The sequence below is a fragment of the Camponotus floridanus genome, unplaced genomic scaffold, assembly GCF_003227725.1.
Source record: "Camponotus floridanus strain SB8 unplaced genomic scaffold, Cflo_v7.5 scaffold70, whole genome shotgun sequence".
Taxonomy (NCBI): Eukaryota; Metazoa; Arthropoda; class Insecta; order Hymenoptera; family Formicidae; genus Camponotus; species Camponotus floridanus.
Genome location: NW_020229839.1, coordinates 436,430 through 456,736, shown reverse-complemented (window position 1 = coordinate 456,736; position 20,307 = coordinate 436,430). Strand labels below are relative to the sequence as shown.

The window sequence follows — 20,307 nt, the reverse complement described above, 5'->3', positions numbered from 1 at the left end:
GATACGTGCCTTGTTCTGTAACAAAATGCTGCATCGTAGAAACGAATGTCGAATTTGCTAAGAGAATGAGGACGCGGGGACGGAGGGAGATGATAGCGAAGCTCTGCAAACCACAAAGAAACTTTGCCGAAATTTCGAAAGTTACGAGAGTCCGTTTTCATCCATCTCATAGAGGAGGGTTAAATATTCTACGTTGGCATCGTCTGCGAGAATTCCACGTTCCATGTGGCTCTTCTGCGCGTCGCGAAAGGTACATATATAAAACGGTATTCATCTCGAAAGAGATTGCTTCAGAAATATGCACACCGAGGATATTAGAATACATAAAATTAAAATGTATAAGAATTATATGAAAAGTGAAATATATTTTTTTTAATTTTTGTAATTTATATATATATATATATATATATATATATATATAATACTGATATTGTCAAAATGCAATATGATGCAATATGGCAAGTAATAGTATCGGAACGGATTAAAGAGAGAGAATATAGTAATAAATAACGTTAGATATTAACAATTAGAACAGATATCAATGTCAGATTGTATGTTTCCAATTATGTATTAAACTGATAACTTTAATGATATTTATAAATTTATAAAATTGAGTAAATTTGTATAAAACAACACGGTTGGTAAAAAATATATATATCGATAACCACACACACGTACGTGCATCATAAAAATTCATTCGGTAAAAAAATATTTGCTAACAAATTTCTGAAAAATCACTTTCTCGTTTTGATTGTCAGTAGAGTTTCAAAATAGTTACAGAATACGCTTTGCACGCACTGTTGATGTTTTAGGATTGTTTAAGTATTGGTTTAATTCCGCTTACATTAACGTTGCGTTTCATCACAGTAAAACATTAGCGAAGTCTTCACAAAATTAGCAAATTGCTGCCGTCACTCAACGTGTTAAAGCGTACCGCGGACGAATATGAAGCGAAACGGTGAGCAAGGTAATCTCTTGGCAGGGAAATGCTCGTGTCATGAAGACGACATGCTGAATGACGCAAGCCTCGAGAGCATTTAGCGCTATGAATATTTCGGGAAGACGCAGTTGTATTGTGAATGTCAAGAGAGGTTTCCAACAGCAACGAAGGCTCATGGTTCGCTCGTTTGATACACTGTTAGAGCCAAGTGATCGTGTTCGGCGCGCCTTACGAAGCGCAACAGCTGTTCGTGGGTGACACGTGCATACACCGTCGATCAAGGACAACTAGTAAGAAGTCGCACGCCAGTGTGGACGATCTGTAGGACCAGAGTGTAAATTAGCAATCGATAAACTACGTTCGAATTTGATTTAATCCTGCTATTAGCGACTAGAAAATTATACATCAGGTGATGAGTATATTACAACATGTGCTATAAATAAAAGTACTAAAAGTATAAATAAGTGGAAAGATACATGTACAAGACTCTTTTTTTTTCCCTTCAAATAACATTAATAATTTTACAAAGTCAAAAAAAACCCTATCATCATTTCTGATATCAGCATCACGATGCTCTCGTAAACATTAATAAATTAGGTTTGTTTGCTTCGTCAATTTTAGCTAAGCAATTCATCGCGGATCTCTTGCCAATGCGCATGCGGTCTAAGATGAGCTTATCGCGACAGGCTTTCGGAGTCACAGGAGTGAGTTTGTGATTGTTGCTTGGAAACGTTAATCCCGGAAGAGAGCCAAGAGAGCCATCGAGCTTACCGCTTTCTTCGTCGTTCGTCGTTGCTTCGTGATGCGGATACGAAGTGAAATTCTGAAACGACCGCCGCGCCTCCCGTAAGGGAGAATGTCAACACAGACGACCGGCGAAAAAGGGATCGAGGGATGTTTCGTTAATTTCAACCGAGATGTAACTTGAAGAGGTACACTTTTTGGCAGTAGTATGAGCAGAGAACTCTCGATGAATCGATAAATTGCGCGAAAGCTCGGGACTGACACATGAAAAGTGTAATTTCATCCAACCGAGCGGAAACTTTGATGATGAGGGTATTGATAAAAGCTCGGCTATCGGTAAATTATGCCAAGAAGAGTAAAAGAGAGGATGAAAGAGAGAGAGAGAGAGAGAGACACTCATCCCTCTTCTTAAAATCTTACTTTACATAATCATCGATACAATAATGAGATGAAACTATGATGGATTCATATTCGACGATATGCATTTAACATGCGATAATAAGCGACAAATAAAATTCTTGAGAAACTTTTCGTGAAAGCAATAATATGAACTTTTTGTTGATTCCGCGATAAAAGAAATCTATTTTATTTTTTACTCAAGAGATCAAAATTTGAATATTCCATTATATTCCCATATATATATTGTACTCGCATATTTATGCGTTACAAATTTTTCTCACTATAAAACTCAGGCGTAAACTAACCGAGAAATGGCATCCGCGTTCCATCTATTCTTCTCGTTCGCTATTTTAATATCATTTTCTATTCTTTGCGACTATCTACCGTAGCACAATGCGTACGCTTCATTGCTCTCGGCCTTTGTATTGTACGAGTGATATTTATATTCGATCAACGAGTCTGTTTCGAGTAGATCCATCTAGTCCATTTCTAAAGCGTCTTAACGTCGGCGACGGAGAGGAAACGATCTTGCAGAATAATACACCACGCGTCGGGAAAATACCAGCAATCCTTACAGAGCCGGTTACAAATGAAACCTTCGAAATGGAAAAATCCACGAGATCCGTAGTGCTTTCCGTATCGTCGCCGCGATCGATAGGAAGTCATCGAGATTCCGTTAGCATAACAATGCTCTGTCTCTCTCTCTCTCTCTCTCTCTCTCTCTCTCTCTCTCTCTCTCTCTCTCTCTTCAGGGACAAGTGCCGCCGTTTCCTTACCGTGGGCGCCATCAAATCAATCAGAAGCACGTTCGATGCCGCTGGAGGCCGCGAAACCGTGTGACAATCGATATTTCATCCCGATCACCGGCTCTTGCGGGGCACCCAGCACCATAAAATAGAGAAGGACGGAAGCTAGATTGCATCAACAGACGTAATGTTACTCCATACAGTGATAATAATAAGAATGCGATACTATTTGGATCGTTCGGAATGGGAATTTAGCGCCGACAATTTTTTCCGTAATCTAAACATGCCATCAATTTTTTATTATTATCTCATTTTATTTCTCGTATTTCAGAAAAACTTTAAATATTCTAAAATTATATTCACTTTTAAAAGTATTCGTTCATTTAAAATCAAGTGTTTGTAATCAACATTAATTTTAATTAACAGTTTGCTGTTCTTTTCTATATAATAGCCCTAAATATAATGTCTTAATAGAGAAAGAAAATTTATATAAGCAAAATTATCTTTACACGCGAGACGCACAATCAGTCTCAATATCCACGAAAATAATTAATTAACTTTAGATTTTGATATTTACAAGAAAAGTTTCTCCCGTTCTCTCGTTGATTAATTTGAAACGAAACTAGGTAGTTTCTTTCCGAAGGTCTTTCCCTGTTGCAAACTAATTCTAGCGATGTAATTCTGAGCGCATCCGACCGAACCTGAGAAGCATATACGATGTAACCCGGTCTCGCGGCACTCGTGAAGAATCCTAAAGACGTTTCCACCCTCGATAAGACTCGGTCGAGGGTCACACGACGAAGGCGTAAACTCGCAGAGCAGGGAAAAGTAGCGACGCGCTTGAACACAGACGGGCCAGAGTGTTGCGGGAGGAAACGAGAGGAAAAGGAAGAGAGAGAAATAAAGGAAGAAGGGAGCGAGAGGGGTACCTGGACGCGGTGGCGCGGGGTGTGTTCCGCATGCTCTCTTACGGATTTATGGATTTCATTATTGTCGGCTCGCGGTTGGTTACGGCGGCTGACTAGGGCAGCCTCGGGCTTTTGGAGAGGAGAGGGAACAGGGAGTCGAAAGTAGGTAGGAGAGAACGGCGGGAGGAGGCTGACGACGCGGGCGAGGAGGGCTCTCGGAGGGCTGTCTAAACTTAAACTTGCCGCCCGTTTGCATTTTATGAGCAAGCAGCAAGTTCCTACGGGCCCGTAGGAATCCCGACGGCGCCCAAACCGAAGCCCATACATTCATCCCCGCCGTGCTTGCTCCCTCTCACATTTTCCTACCTACCTCCGGAGACCGACATACTCCCGCCGTCAGCTACCGGGAACCCGGCAACCCGGTCAGACCGCCCATTACACCCGGGCGTGTAACCCGAATTATTACCTCTCTCTCTCTCTTCGGTTGCATTTTCTTCGCCCGACTATATCGCATTGTAATGACATCGACGGATCTTGAGGGTTTACGAAAGGTTACCTTGGCGGCGTGTCTTCCTCCCTCTGTCTCTCTTTCTCCTGCAATGCGCGAGTTCTTGCAAAGTAGGCAACTTTCAAATTTCAGCGGAGCGACATGATGCAAGGTAATTTTATTTACATCTCCACTTTTCTTTCTCTCCTTTTCTCGTTTTCATTTAAAATATAATATTTATATATATTACATTATATTATGCGCGTACGGCATCAAGACTGATTTAGAATTCTAGCCACGAATTTCATGTAAACGAGATGCATCCATTAACAACCTGTATTGTACAAAGATTTTTCATTTCTCTTGATGTGCGACTGATAGTTTGGTATCATCGTTTTAATATCGAGGCTATTAAAAATCGAAAAATTGTGTTATTTCAAGTTGTAAAAAATTTCATCGTCGCAGATTCGTGATTCATCTTCTATCGCGTCTATTATCTTAACATTTTTACTGCTAATTAAAATTTTAAAATAACACTTTTTTAATAAAAAATTAAAAAGAATAGAAAAGTTCAATTCAAATAAGCGTTCTATGTCAACTTGACCGACATTGTAATATGTATTGCGATATATTATTTGAATTAATATATTAACTTATGTTTTGCTATAGATACTTAACTCGATATTATTATCATTATCATTCCATTTAAACTCAATACCAAATAATCTAGAAAATTTGCAAGAAGCCGCGAATTTATCTCTCTTATATGCACGTTAATCACGCACAGACTATCAGAAATATCACAAACTGAAGATACTTTGGAGAGAGAAAGGGAGTAAAGAAAGAGAGACTCGGCAGAATTCCATTATACAAATCCAACGAAAGCACGCGAAGATCTTTCTCTCTCTCGCAAAATCCCTGAAATAATTTATATCCGGATACGCACACACACATCACGCGCAATCACACGGAAACCTCTTCGCTAGACCTTAAGCTAAGAGGTAGTAGTCTACTTTGCGCGACAATAATACGAGAGCAAGATTGAGCCGGGCATAGGTGCCGGAATATGCGGAGGAGGTAAGCCAGAGTGCACTGTTCAATAATTCAGCATGCAATAGCGTCAGCGTCTTTCTCTTTCTCTCTCTCTCCCTCTTTCTCTCACTCTGTCTCTATCTCTTTCTGTCTCCCTCGCGACTCGGCATGACGCGTTCATCTGTCGCTCGCGACTCCGTGCGTCCGCATGTCTGAACATTCGCCAGAAGAAGTGTATTACATATCCGTAATGCGAAATATATAGCCTGCGATGACGCGAATTTTATGGGGGCGATTCTAGAGCCACCCAAATATTTGTGCCCTGTTAAAAGCCTCGCGAAACGAGGCTTCCTATTTAAACGAGGGGAAAATGCGTGTCGTAGATAACAACCGGATTACAAGAATAAGTAATGTCTCTTTACGTAAACCGTTCATACTGCTTAAACTAATCCGAAACACGATATCACGGATTAATGCGCGCCTCCAACTTTTGATTTACGAACTCTATAATCTCTATAATATAATACACGTGTTTAAAGTAACATTCAATATATGTATGTATCGCGTTTTCAATAGGAAAAAGTTGTGTCTCAATTAGGACACAGTTTCTTAAAAAAACAATTGAAAGACTGATTCAAATTAAAGCGATTAAAATTATACGGATTTTTTTTGATAGATCAAAAAGTTACGTTCCGATTTCTATTAAGAAAAAAAATATATAATCCCTTGACGCGTGTATCTTCTTCCAAAATTCTGCTGCAATAATTTCCACGGGTATATGAAACTTACATCGCGCATCTATCCTAAAGTACATGAAAAGGATTTGCAAACTTCGGCATAATACATATCGCGAAATGCACGCGATTACGCGTGTACGATGTCTTTCGACTCGAGTTCGATAAGCGCGTAACATAAAACGACACGACGGCGACGTCGAGACGCGCGACGTTTTGCATTCGTATCTGTCAAACGTTAGCCGCGGAACGCCGTCGAGAAGAGAGGCGGCATTCGGCGATATTTTGTCGTCGACGTCATACCGTCTCGAGCGTGTCACATAAATAACCGGCTGGCCCGACCAAGACGGCCCCCGATCCGCGGTGCTCACGTACCTGAAACAAAGAAGAGGAGGAAATCTAAGAGACTGTGACTCTCTCCCTAGGATAATACAGCGCGGTCTATAAGTAACGCGACCAGCCGAGCATGTTAACGGATGTAGACGAATGCCGCGTGCATAGCGACGGCAGGATAGAATTTATTATGGCAATCCGCGATAATGGTCCGACACCTGCGCGATTGCAGCGAATAGTCCTCTTCCTCATCCGGACTATGCGGATTACAATGAAAAATAAGATTCTAATTTCAAACTCGTCGAATGAAGAATTTCAAGAAATCAAACTTAAAGGAAACGGTGAATTTAATTACATGTATCAATTTCGTAATCTGCCAATTAATTAAAAATCGCTAATAATCAATCATCTACATATGCATAATTAACGGACGATGTTCTTTATTACGGAATCACCCTGATAAACTTGGACGAGAAGTCTGAATTACGTTCGACTCTCGTATTTCGAGGGACTCCGCGATTTCGTAATTGCCGTTGAAAAACTTACCGCGAGAAACGGCGTTCTTTTTATTCAAATCGCCGACCGAGAACCGTTCCTTCTCCACTTCGAAGCGCCGGTTTTCGAATCGCCTCGACGAGAGCAGCGAGAACTTTAACGGGCAAAATCCATTCGTACTCGTGCCACACATAAATAAGAAAGTTGCGGGAGTTAAAACTCGAAAGAAACGAGTGGGCCGCCATCTCCTCCCCCGCAGGATTTATCACCTCGACGCTTGCGAAGAAGGGCGGCGGCGGCGGCGGCGGCGTCGGCGTCGTGTTTTTCCCTCTCGTGCCCTCGTTTTTGTTTATTACCGGCCTGTCATGCGAGCTGCCGCGCTCGATTCCGAGTTAAACACGCTGATTTACAAAACCAATAACGTCTGGAACTGACGAGATTTGAATTTTTCACGATGGTGTTTAAATCCGTGCCGAAAGGGAAGAATTGAAGCTCGACTCTGTTTGCGCAGAATCGCAAATATACTTGACATAATTTGTACATCAATACAATCGTCGTTTTCCTCGCCATTTTTCATTATCGCTCGACTCCGTTCGTGCGGAATCGCAAATATGACATAATTTCTGTAACACAATCGCTTTTCTCATCATTTTTCGCCACTAGCGCTTTAATTAATAATTTATTCTCCAATAAGCTTTTCCTATTACTTTATATTTCTTTTTTTAGAATTATAATGCAAAAAGCACATTATACACGTGTGTGCCATATGTGAAGCGATATATGCGATGGAAACGCAACTTCTCAGAATGAATATTTTATTTTTACATGTCATCGTGACGCTACAGTGGATCATGCAAATCAAAACGTATACCACAATGTTAACATGAAAATTCCCGACGAAAGTAATAGAAGGTACTGCAACTGCGAAGCGGCTAATTAAAATTCTAAATCCAGATAGCGATTTTATTTCCCCATTTTCCATATGCCGATTTATAAATGGAATTGCACATTCGTCTCGATATGACGCGCAGCATCGATCGTGTCACCACGCGAAAGCGAATCTCGCACACACGCGTCGAGAAAACGTCCGCGATACAAAAGTATGACGCCCGAACGTATCGATCGATCGCGCGGATTATGAAATCGGCAGGTGGACACGCGGATACGTATAGTATACACCGTAGTAGTACGTCCCCCATTTTAAACTCAAATATTTGCTAATGAATATCGCGGTGTACGACGGATCGCGGTGGACGAGGTTCGAGGCGAACACCGGCGAGATAGGCAGAGAGGCGAGCTTTAATACTCCTGATTGGAAATCTCCGAGGCCTGAATAGAGCCGTGCTCTTCGACGAGAGATCGTCGGCCCGTTTCCACGACTCACGCTCGGCGAGCATCAACATCGGGTATTAGCCGCGGAAAATCCATCGCGGAATTTCGCGAGCTAAGTACGAGCGTACCGCGATCGTTTCTTTTTCCCCGTTCCGTTCTTCTGAATTTCCCCTTTTTTTTCCGGATAGCAATCGAGATGCTATCGCGCTACTGGTATCGATCGTCGCGTATACACGGCGAACGCGGGAGTATCATTCCAGTGCCCAGCAGTTTCCGCTTTAATAGAAAGTAACGAGACAAGGAGCGTAAGAATGTTTGTAGATTAAATGTAAATTGACCCCTTCCGACCCCCTTTCTCGCCATTGTAACGTTGCGCCGTTCTCATTTGCTCCGCCGAGGTGCCGCCCACGGTGTGCACGATGGTAAGATTTTAAGTTAATTTTTCAGGAGCACGCGGATAATTCAACGGTGAAAAGTTTCGTTTTATATCGCCCTGGAAAAAAGAAACCTTCATTTCCGTCTTACAACGGTCGCTTAATGAAATCGGCCATGCTTCGCGTAGCTTAATTGTTTCGCTACAAAGAACCTGGTCTATTTTAATATGGGTTTCGGTTCGTTCACAAAGAGACGAGTCAAATTATAGGACATTGGTAAAAGATTAAAAATTAGGAACGTTAGCCTATCTATTTTTTTAAGAGAATATTGTAACATGTCGTACATATTGTTGCAAAATTATCTAGTGTTAAATATTTCATTATGGACTCACACGATATGTGTATTACACGATCAGCTATAAAATTCATAATTTATTTAAGAAAATCTCATAATATATTGTTCATATTGTTGCAAAGTTATCTAGCGTGTTAAATATTAAACTCTCATAATATATTGTTCATATTGTTGCAAAATTATCTAGTGTTAAATATTTCATAATGGACTCACACGATATGTGTATTACACGATCAGCTATAAAATTCATAATTTATATTTTTTAAGAAAATCTCATAATATATTGTTCATATTGTTGCAAAATTATCTAGTGTTAAATATTTCATAGCGGAATTGATAGCCATACGGTATACAATGTATTAGTAACCGTACGGTATATACGTGTTTACATATACGATTTGACGTTTGTTTTTATATGTATAGCGTACGGCGCGCTCTGACGTACTTTGTTTACATAGCGCGGCCTTGTCGGACGGTGACTCGAGCAAACACATCATACATTCCTATCCATTATTCTTTTAAACGTGATCGCGACAAGTATCAGGAGACGCCTAACAAGACCATTTTTATTCGATTATTTCATTTTACGATACAAGTGACACGTGAATTTACGATTCAATAGTTTTGTGATCGTCTCTCTCTCTCGATGCGTATCTCGATTTACATTATCTTTACAGTGTTACGATAACAATTAAAGATAAAAAAGTTGACGTCGATGTCGGGAGTGTCGTGCAAAGTACACCACGTAACCGTCGTATTCTATTGATAGTGCCCACGTAATTAACCGTGTTTTCGCGAGTGAGTGTCATTTAAGTGCCATCAAGGATGAACAAGGGAGGAGCAGGGAGCTCGATGTTGTACAGATCAACATTGTGTAGAATTCCACTGTGGCACATGCATCGTACCGGTGAGTGTTAAATTATCTTTCATTTTAATTTCAAAGTAATGAATTTCTGCATTTATATCGATGCAGCAATAAAATACTTTGTACTTGTTTGCTTTATATAAGCTGCTTAATGCCTGCACTCATGATATATTTCTATATATCTATTATTAGATATATCAAAGGAGAAAATTGATTTTTAAGCTAATAACAACGTTATAATTTTATTATTATAATATTATACATCTCATAGATTTATTATCTCAAAATTAACGAATTAACACAAATTAATATATAAATATTTAATGTCAAAATATATGCAACTATTCGCTTTATGTTTGCGCTTTTTTGTTGGTACAAAAATGTGCAAAAATGAGAATTCCGATCTAAATGGAGTTCTTTTGTACTGACTGTTATTAAATTAATTTTTTCTTAACGCAAAAAATGATAAGAAATATAATAGAGTAATTTTTGTTATTAGCATAAAATGTGTGTTAATTTCTCGCAGAAACTTACTGCATAGCGGAAATTTTGTGCCTTTAATATATAATACATGACCTTTGATATACATATGCCAGTCTCAAAAGCTCTTAATTAATATTTCATTTATATATAATTATCAAAAAGGAGGCAGAAAGAGCATAGTGAGAAAATTTCCAATTTTCAATATTCAATATCGCCGAATTTACATATCAATTTACATATTAATCAATATCGTGACCAAACATTTTAAATAAAATGCCAGATTTTTTACTATAACAATTACCATCCCTCTTTTACTTTTAGCGTTCGTTCGCAATATCGTTTACTAGTATACCGTTCACAAAAGTCAAACGTCACATATATATATTTCTGCCTTTTAATGCACAATACAAATCGAATTTTAAGATTCGAGATAGAACAAATCACATATTCGTCGAGTAGACAAAAGAAGCGTCGGAATCTGTCGAATCATTTACCGGAGCGACCCAAAGCGACGCCCAGCTCATCGGGCGCGACGTATTCTCTCGTCGAACAATCAAGTCTCAAAGCGAAAGGTCCCGACCTCCGACTTGAACTCTGCTCTCTTAATTCCTTTCCAATTGCGCACGATCAAACGATCGCTGTACGCACGAAGAAGCCGCTCGGGTTCAAGTCGCGCTCGGACGGTTCGGATACTTCGGACGATTCGAAACGTGCCGCGAATATTTGGCCGCCGAGATGTGTGCTGAAAATACTTCGACAACCCTAAAGAACTTTAGATCGCCTTTCATTCGATAAAACACTTATCTCTCTGATCTTCCGTTGTCTGCAACCGTCGCCGGTAGACATCAGTCACTTCACGATTTTAACGAAAAAAATTCACCCAATATCTTTATACGATCGAAGGAAAGTAAAACTAGATTTTTCATCATCCAGATTAATATACAGTTAATACTATAAATATAAACAGCAACAGATTAATTTGTTAATTTTATATGACTAATATTTTTTAAAATTTTTTTTCGTAATACGATTTAATGTTTTTGAAATCCCACAAAATTTTTATCCAAACATTTGCAAATTTTTGCCGAAATTGGATAATTTTTAGCAGGTCTTTTGATGTCTATTGAAAACAGAATATCATTGAAAATATTGAATAGATCAAGGCCGAACTCACTCGCGCTTTTCATTCCGTTAATTAGCGGCTTATCGAATCGATATCGGGAGTGCAGTGCGAAAAGGTTGTGTTGCAGTCGAACTCGACGGTGCTGTCGGTAATTTTTTCCTATTTTTCATTCACATGGCTACTGAGAGCGTGTCTATCGATAGATCGCCGTGGCATAAAGTCGATAAAGATCACGGATCCAGATGGGCAAACGAAACGAGTGCACCGACGCGCGTGTCTGTTTATTTCTTTTTTTTTCTCCTTTTTTTCATTTCTTTCACGCAGTTCACGGTAGAACGAGCAGCGAACAAATGGCCGAGTACGATTTTCGGGCAAAATTGGCAAGCGAATACTTTGCAACGAATGCAGATTTCGCGAACCATTCGTCAATCGAACCGTTGGGCCCGCCGTGATCCTGGCCGCAGGAGGGATACTTTAATCGACAATCATTTACTATCCGGCCACCCAGCGCGGTGACCATCCGGCTTCGTTTATTCTCCTCTCCTCGTCCTCTCGGGCGTCCGCGCTCCGATAGCCCTCTGACTCTGTTTAGGTTTCTCTTTTTCTCCATTCGTTCGCCTCCCCCTTAACCCGCTCTTTCAACGATAAAGGGCGCCACGATTAAAACACCATCTGTTGATATTCTCACCCTCTCGTCCCACCAGATTCAAATTCGATACACCCTCCATACGAAGAAACGTCCTTTTCACGGTACATAATGCGTCGCGCAATCGTTTGCTCAGAGACGGAAAAAAGCGGACGCGCGAAAAGATTAATCTGCGATCGATAGCAGCGAATGGCGGCGAGACAAAGATTAACATTCATCTCGAAAACTTGGCTCTTTAATCGCTCAGGATGTAAAGTGACACAGAGTCGTTAAGTCTGCTAAGAGTAATGCATTATTTTACGCGATAACCCTTCGGTCTTAAAACGCTTACGAAACACAGGATGTCTAATCGCGATCCTTCTTTCTTAGAGATCCTCGGTAAAGATACATACCGAATTTACGAAAGCTGTGCTTTCCAAGCGATAGGGACACGAACAAGACACGCTTCGCCTATAATTTCGCATTCCGACGTGTACCTTCGCAAAGGATGGTGTATCCGGTGGATAAAGTTAATTCGCGCGCGAGAGAGGGTGGAGGTGGAGGTTGTCGGAGATGCGCATTTCGATTTGCGATCAGTTCGTTACCCCGGAACGGACAGGTGCAGTAACTGCAACCAAGCGCGACGGAGGGGAAAGGAGGGTAGGGTATACTAGGGCCGATGAGCCATTCGCGTAATTTTGTTTGCTCTCGTCGACCCTTTGTTCGCACCCGCGTCCTAGGTCTCGTTTTTCGTTGCATCGATTCCAGGATCGATACCCGCCGGCAGCGTAGAATAGGCGTTAGCGCGATCTATTAAAACTCGCGTCGTATTACGGAGAGTTGCGAAGAAAATTCAGAAAGATTTAATTCGATACCGGCGTGTAACACTGATTCAAAAATTGTCGCAGAATAGTTCGTTATCCGGCGAATGATCGTCGCGTCGAGGCGAGAAGAACGTTCGACGAGTCGTGTGACTTTTTTGTTTGCCCGCCCCTCGATCTCTCATCTACTTTATGCGATTCTATCGATGGAGAGAAGAACGAATCGGGACATGGCTGATCTCGATAAAGAGAAGAATGAATTGCTGACAGGGAAATACGTTCGTGTTGCGTCGACTGCCGATCATTAATATATGGCTGATGCGATATTGTGTCCATCGATTCACAAACATGACAATATACTTTGCATCGAGGTGGAAGCTGGCTGCTTGCGCGAATCGAATTTATAATTTTGTGTTTTATATAAGGTTTAAATAAAAATTCACAAATTTACCTTTAATAAAATTAAAATTCAATAATGTCAATTTTTAAATCCTCAAAGGAAGTGATAAAGTTTTTATACGATATACTTTTTTATTTTTAAAGTCTTCTCTTTTTTAAAGTTTTTTTTTATCTCGTAAGATGTCTATAAAATTTAATTTTCTCCCTCTTTCATACATTCAACGTACAATTCTGATTTTCTTATAATAATCTGTTCTATTTTTTTCATCGGTGTTAATAAACTCGCCAACAATGATAGATACATGTATACGATACAAAATTGCGTGAGGGAAGAATGCGAACGAAAAAATTAATCCCGCGATAAACTCGCGGGACGATGGACCTCGGGGAAAATTTCGGAGAGGACATTTTGACGTAATCGGTTCGTCCATTCGCCGGACGGTCTACATGGTCCGCTCGTTCCGATTTACGATTGATACCCGCGTCGATCAACGCGCGCGAAGCGATGCTCGGCCGGGCGTCTCTTTCCCACGCGCGCGCAAATCGCCGAGCGGAAGCGTGGGCGGCGGAGAGCGAGTTAATTTGTTCACGGTAATAGTACATATTCGGTACGTATACCGGGCAAATGAACTCCATACCGCGACGCTACGTCGAAAGATAAATGTGCCGACGGGGAGAAGCTTGTCATTCGATAACAAATGTCAGTTGCGGAGCCGCCGCCCCCGCCGCCCACCCCGTATTTATCGCAACGAATGGTTGCAGGTGCGCGTCATTTTTTTCTCCGCCTGACCGTGGTCATTTTCAAAAATACGCTACTGTAAAGTCGGAAACTCGCCGCGCGTATTATTCCCGATGCCTCTGGGATTTACATAAGAGGATGCAAAAAAATGATACGAATGACGCGAAAAAAATGAAAGTTAATTGTTTCGCGTTCTTGAAACGTTTATGAATTAAGCGAACGGAAAGAGTCGATGACGGAGAGGAGGGAAACAACAAGCGGGTAATTAGATAACGCGATCGTCCTGAGAGAAAATCCGATACGCGCCGCGCGTTTTTCGCGCCGTCGATCAGCCTCCGAGAGAGAGAAAACTCATCGCGAAGGAGCCGCACGGATAATAACGTCCTCCCGGGAGACCAACCAGTAATAACCGAGTGGTGGCTGGAGATTGGGGGTTGGTTTCGAGGGGTCGAATTAGAGGAAACGGGAAGAGGAGCGAGGTGGAGACTGGCTGCTCGCGCGAAGAGTCTCTCCAAGTGGAAAGCTGGAGTCTTCCGAGATGGCCCGTCCCACCTCTTTACCCCTTTCCCGCGGCCGCAAAAGAGGAAGGAAGGAAGGAAGGAAGAGAGAAGCGAGGAATAACATTCATTATTCTCCGGGGCTTTCGGTAATTCGTGATCGGGGCTGCAGAATCCCCCGTTCTTAGACCTCCGCCCTAAATTACCGAACGGCGTTACATACAGGGACTTAAGGGTCTGCGTTTTTTCTCTAATGTAATTTTAACGACTTAAATTTCGAGAGGATGTGGAGAGAAATAGGTTCGCCGTGATCTGAGAAAAGAAATCATGAGAGGCGGAGGACGGAGGTGGAGAAGGAGGGAGGCAGGAGGAAGAAGGAAAGTCTGCGGAACGCCGGAAAATCGAGAAGCGAAGAGAAAGAGCTTTATCCGAGAAACTTGGACGCCATCGCCAAAGGGCTCCGCGTGCTGATAGAACGAATAAGTTCCGTTGCTTGCGGCGCGGCAACCGCATATTGCCCCTGAAAACTACCACTCTACTGGCACGTTTTTAATAACGCCCTTACGTGACCCTGCCTCTCGCACTCTTATCGCTTCGACTTGTTCCCCTCTCATATATCCCGCGTCTCCTATCAATTTCATTCTGCGTTTTACATATTTCTTTGAAATTTATTATCGTGCCTATTTTATTATATATTGGAGAGTCAAATATTTCGCGCAATAATGATTCTTAATCATGCGACATATACTTTATAATATATCTAAACTAATGAAATAGTTTAAATTATTTTTCCACAAAAATATATATTAGAATATATCCCATAAAGTCCGACAAATTAAACAAGACGCAATGTGTCGGACGATCTTTTCGCGTCTGTACGATACAAGACAGAGAAACTGAATCTTTAAGACGACTAATAAAAAAAAAAGAGAGCTTTCTAGTTTTTTTTAATAAAGTCAGATTCGCCTTCACCGTCCATCGTTTCGGTAAAGCTCGAGCTTCCTGGAATATATATATATATATCACGTACCTTGTACGCTTCGCAAAAGCGCTTGCTCGTTTAAAGCGAGCGCATTCTCGCGTTTTGTGTTCGCGTCGCTGAATCATCCGTTCCAATCGCGCGTTCGGTTATATCGCGGTCGCGCTTTAACCGCGTTATTTTCGTTCGTCCGGAACGAGAGATATCTAACCCCGGATAGCGTAAAATCGTCGACATAAAAATCCAACGACGGCGTAACGAGCGGCGCGCCTAAATCCGCGCCGGGAGATACGGGACGGTTACGATTAGATTATCGTAACTTTGGTCCGTTATCGCGGGGCCATATCGAATATGGCGAAAATTCGGCGGCGCCCGCGACGCGAGAAACGGACCTAATTCGCGACTAACGTACTAACACGCGTCGCATAAAATCGCGCTTCCCGTAATAACGCGCGAGCCAAAGTGTATATCGGTACGGCAGCCAAGCGGGGTTTATGTAGCCGTATAAGCAAAGCTTATCCCGCACAAGAGTTTTCCTCCGTGTAACTCCTCCCCATCGCTCCGCGTTTTTAATTAAAAATCTGGAAAAGCCGGCGTGACAAAACGACGCGGTCGAAAAATAAGCGGATATCAAGAAAAAAGGGTCCGCTTTTCCTTTTTGATGCCGAGCACGCAGTGTCATATTGCGAAACGCTGCGGGCCATTGCGCCTCGCTATTGTCCCGTTTGTCTGTGGATTCTCGCTAGACGAAGCGTTTGCGCTTGTCACAAAGGAGAAAAGACGATATTCTTCGATTTCGAGAAGGTGCACGACGTATGTGTGCGGAAGACAATACGTTCGGATAATGTTTTGAAGTTAATAAATCCAGAGCTTTCGTTATTTGTGCTTGTTTCGGAAATAAAACTTCCTCTTTCGAAACTTTTCTAATATCTATTTTTAATTAATGCTTGAAAGTTGCAATCAGTATTATGCGTGTAACAGGTTTTGCATAGATTATTAATAATCTAATACTTAATAATAATTAAAAAAAATTGCGTTTGAAAAGATTTAAAATTTTAAAGTTTTTAGACTAAAGTTTTTAAAGATTTCTTACTAAATTTTGTAAAAATTAATTATAAAAGAGAATCATCACTGCAGACTGCTTATATCTTAGTTGATAACGCTTAGTTCATAGCGGGATAATAAATGTTTATCTTTATATTCCCATGTTACAAGTTTCAACTAAGTTATGTGATCTTGAAAGAAGCACAGATATCGAGTTTTATTGCACATGTAACAGATCAACAGACTTAACGAATATCTATGTTATCTATTACGGCCTGAAACGAACATCCGTTTCCTAAAATAACGATTCAATTCTTATTGAACATTTTTAATTGTCAAGAAGTAATATCGTGATATCGATAAACGCATTGTCAATTGTCATTACAATGTTTTACTGCTCAAATATTATAAGCAGTTACCATAAACTTTAAAATTACATTTTTTGAAAATACATCTTTAAAAAATCTTTTTTTTTAATTTCACAGGCTTAATAATAACATTTACAACAAGCAATGCTATGACGAAATGACAATAAAGACGTATTATCGAGTTCGTAATGCGCGAAAAATTCACGCGAAATGTCATTTTAATAGTTCGACCCTCGTATATATCTGGACCACGATAGCTCACTTATATTTGTACGTGTACGTGTAACACCCAATTCCCTCCTCCTCATCGTCCTCCCACTCGGCTATCCTCCCCATTTTTCCCTCCTTACGACACTATCTCCACGAAACTCGTAAAAGACCCATTCGTTTGACTTATGTCGCCGCTCGTTTGTTATTACAGCGCTCGTTACAGAGTCGATTCTGGCACTCGTATTCGCGTGCGCGAATCTTTATGATCATACTGGTGAAATACACCGTCGGCCATCGAGGACGGCAGAACGGATCGAGGAGAGATTGACAGAGTCTTGGACACGGAAGAGGATCATAATAGCGCTGTCCAGCCGCCGTTAAGGCTTCCATTCCAAAGCATATTCGAGCGGATATATATTTGTCGTATACCGTCATGTACAGACGCTTACGTAACGTGTCGTTTGCAGCTACGTGGAAAATTAGCTTTGTGTTGGCCGACCTCGGTTTTACGATCCCCGGCAGATTTTTACGTCGCGGACGACATGGCTGTCGTTTTAAGAGACACGAAGCAAAACGCGTAACGCGAGTTATTACCCCGTCGTAACGTGACAAATGACAATGTGACTTAATAGCTTGATTAAAATGTGAAATATGTATAAGGAATTACATAATATTACATTGGCAAGCGATACTGTCAACGCGAATACATATTATCTGTACATTATGCTAAGTCTTTTCAATTTCTCCGTGTTAATCACTGAAAATCTCAGTGAATAAAAAACGAGAGAGATTAAAAAAACGGTTGAACAAGCATGCGGGATTTAAAAGGCTTTCGCATCGCTGTAAAAAAAAAAATAGGGCTTAAAACGGATTCTCTCCGAGACGGTGAAGTGAAATCACCTGAGCGCGTCTCCGGGAAAGGAGTGTTCGCCGGTAGTTCTGTGAACGAAGAGCGGAGATATTTCCCGTATGACATAATATCCATTATGGTTCGTACAATGGAGCGAGCACAACGCTTAATATACCGGGAATGCGCGTTACAATTACCATTGTACGCTAGAAAGTAATTAGTTCACTGTACCAATAAATCGTTTGCCTCGCCGCCGACATACGTCCTACATAGAAATAATTAATGAACGCAACAATGGGTTGATCCTACCACATATGTGTTGTTGGAATTTATATTATTTCATTGACGACATTAAATCACCGGCATGCGCAAATGGAAATCGAAAATGACGCACGTAAGTCAATGAAATAAAAATCTGATTACTACGAAAAATTCCTTCATTAGGAACATATAGTTGAACAATTTATCGAATTTACCGTACAATGTCTGAAGATACATATGCAATATTTTGGTTAATGTATAAAATTCGATCAGCTTAATTGAAAAGAAATTTATTTTTATTTAACGTTTGTAAAATTTAATTTTCATAAATTATTTAAAAAGCGCTAAATAATTTTTCACGTAATTATCATTAAACTTTGAGTTTTTTAATTTTTAGCTTTCTAATAGCTGGTAGACTTAATATAAAAAGCGTAAAAAAATTTAAATTTATGAGCAATTAGCAGTTTAATAATTTATTAAGCTCAACTATTAAGATGAGAAATTACTACGCGAACATTACTGCTCGAGAAATAATGACTCCCAAGCGAGATTTTTAATGGACTTCACCGGCGACTGATTTCTCATCCTAATCTGCGGCGACAAAGTCGCGAAACAGACGACACAAACGTTTCTGGGGAAACTCGGGAAGATTTCAGGCGGTAAGAGCAAAGAAGCGAAAGAGAAACGGTGAAAGGGAAGGAGCAAGGTTGAGGGAGGAGAAGGAGAAAGTCGAGGACCGAGAACGACACATTGACGAGACTCGAGGAGATAGTTTTCCTTTGTCGTGACTCTCGCCACACACTCTAGAGAGAACCCTCGCGGCCGGAAATAAATTACCACTCGAAATCTCCGAAAGCCTTTTACCTCAGTCTCGCGCGGGGTCCTGAGATCGAGTAGAGTCGCGAGGAACAATTTTATTGTATTTTTAAGCCGGGTATGCCGGATGGACCGGAAGAAGGAATAGAGCACGGGGCACCGTCAAACGACTAAGGATTCAAGTACGCTGACGATATAAACTCATGTCGAAGAAAACGTACGAAGAAAAGGCGTTGCTCTAATACGATCGTTGCGGCCGATGACACGTTCTAGAGAAAACAAACGGAAAATAGCGGAAAAGCGGATAGTCGGGGCCATCGTTAGCTTTTTAAGGATTGATATAACCTCTCGAAAATACAATATTTCTTGTAAAAAAAAAATAAAAACTTCATGATAGGATTCTTTCTACTTTTGGCCTTTTTTACTGTTCTTTTTTATCTCTCATAAAATTTTTATCGATCGTAATGAATAAAAATGAAGAAAAATTAGTTTTCCGACATACTGATATATATATATATATATATATATATATATATATATATATATATATTCAATATTCCAACATTTTATTTTCGTCTTAAAAATTTATTTTGTTTTATGTTTTTTTTGTGTTTTAAATTATCTTCGCATTCTCAATTTTTCTACTCAAATGGCAGAAAATTTTTATATTTAATAGTTTGAAATAAATAGCTTGGCATGAATCCGTAGCAAGTCACGTTTCTATCGTTTTTAACTTTGCGTTATCGTCTTACGTAACAATTTAACTTGAAACAAAGAGATTCCCTTTTGTATCAAACTTTATTTTCATCAAATATTATATATCGCAAAAAAAAGTGTAGAAGGTAGAAATATGGATTCCGTAAACACCCTTCTCGCTGGACATGTCGCACGTTATAAACGCTATAGCTCGTCGACGAAACAGCGAACCTAATACGATTGCGACAAACCGGGGGTGCGGTCGATGGCAAGCGGATAGAAAGAACGGATGAAGGAAAGCTACTGGAAGCGAGTTGGCGGAATGGAAGAGGGGAGAGGAGGCTAGAAAAAAGGAAGGAGTAAAATTGCACGTCGTGCGGTGCAGGAAAGGGAGATCCAGCCGCGTTTCCATTACTTCATTTCCGAGGCTGAAAGCCGCAGGACAATGGGGCGCCCTCGAAAGGTTGACACGATCGAGAGCCACGGGATGTCCCGATCGTACCGAATACCGACGGTAAAAAGGGAACGAGCCGATCGATGGACGGATATGCGACGCCCCTGCGAAAATTACTCGACCCGCCAGTAATTCCGATCGATCGATTATCATTAATCCGCTCGGTCTTGAATTATCCCCGGCGCTTCAATAGAACTG

General features: G+C 40.8%; 1 protein-coding gene across 13 annotated transcripts in view; it reads right to left on the bottom strand.

Moving 5' to 3' along the window:
* Nucleotides 1-20,307, bottom strand: part of LOC105257276 (probable nuclear hormone receptor HR38) — a 359,016-nt gene that overhangs the window by 189,879 nt on the left and 148,830 nt on the right. Inside the window, exon 1 of one of the 13 annotated variants that reach the window (XM_020029361.2) lies at nt 845-1,335. The exons of the other annotated variants lie outside the window; for them this stretch is intronic. The gene's annotated coding sequence lies outside the window, so the exon portion shown is untranslated. Of the gene's footprint in view, nt 1-844; nt 1,336-20,307 lie in introns of those variants that run through there. 13 annotated transcript variants of the gene reach the window in all.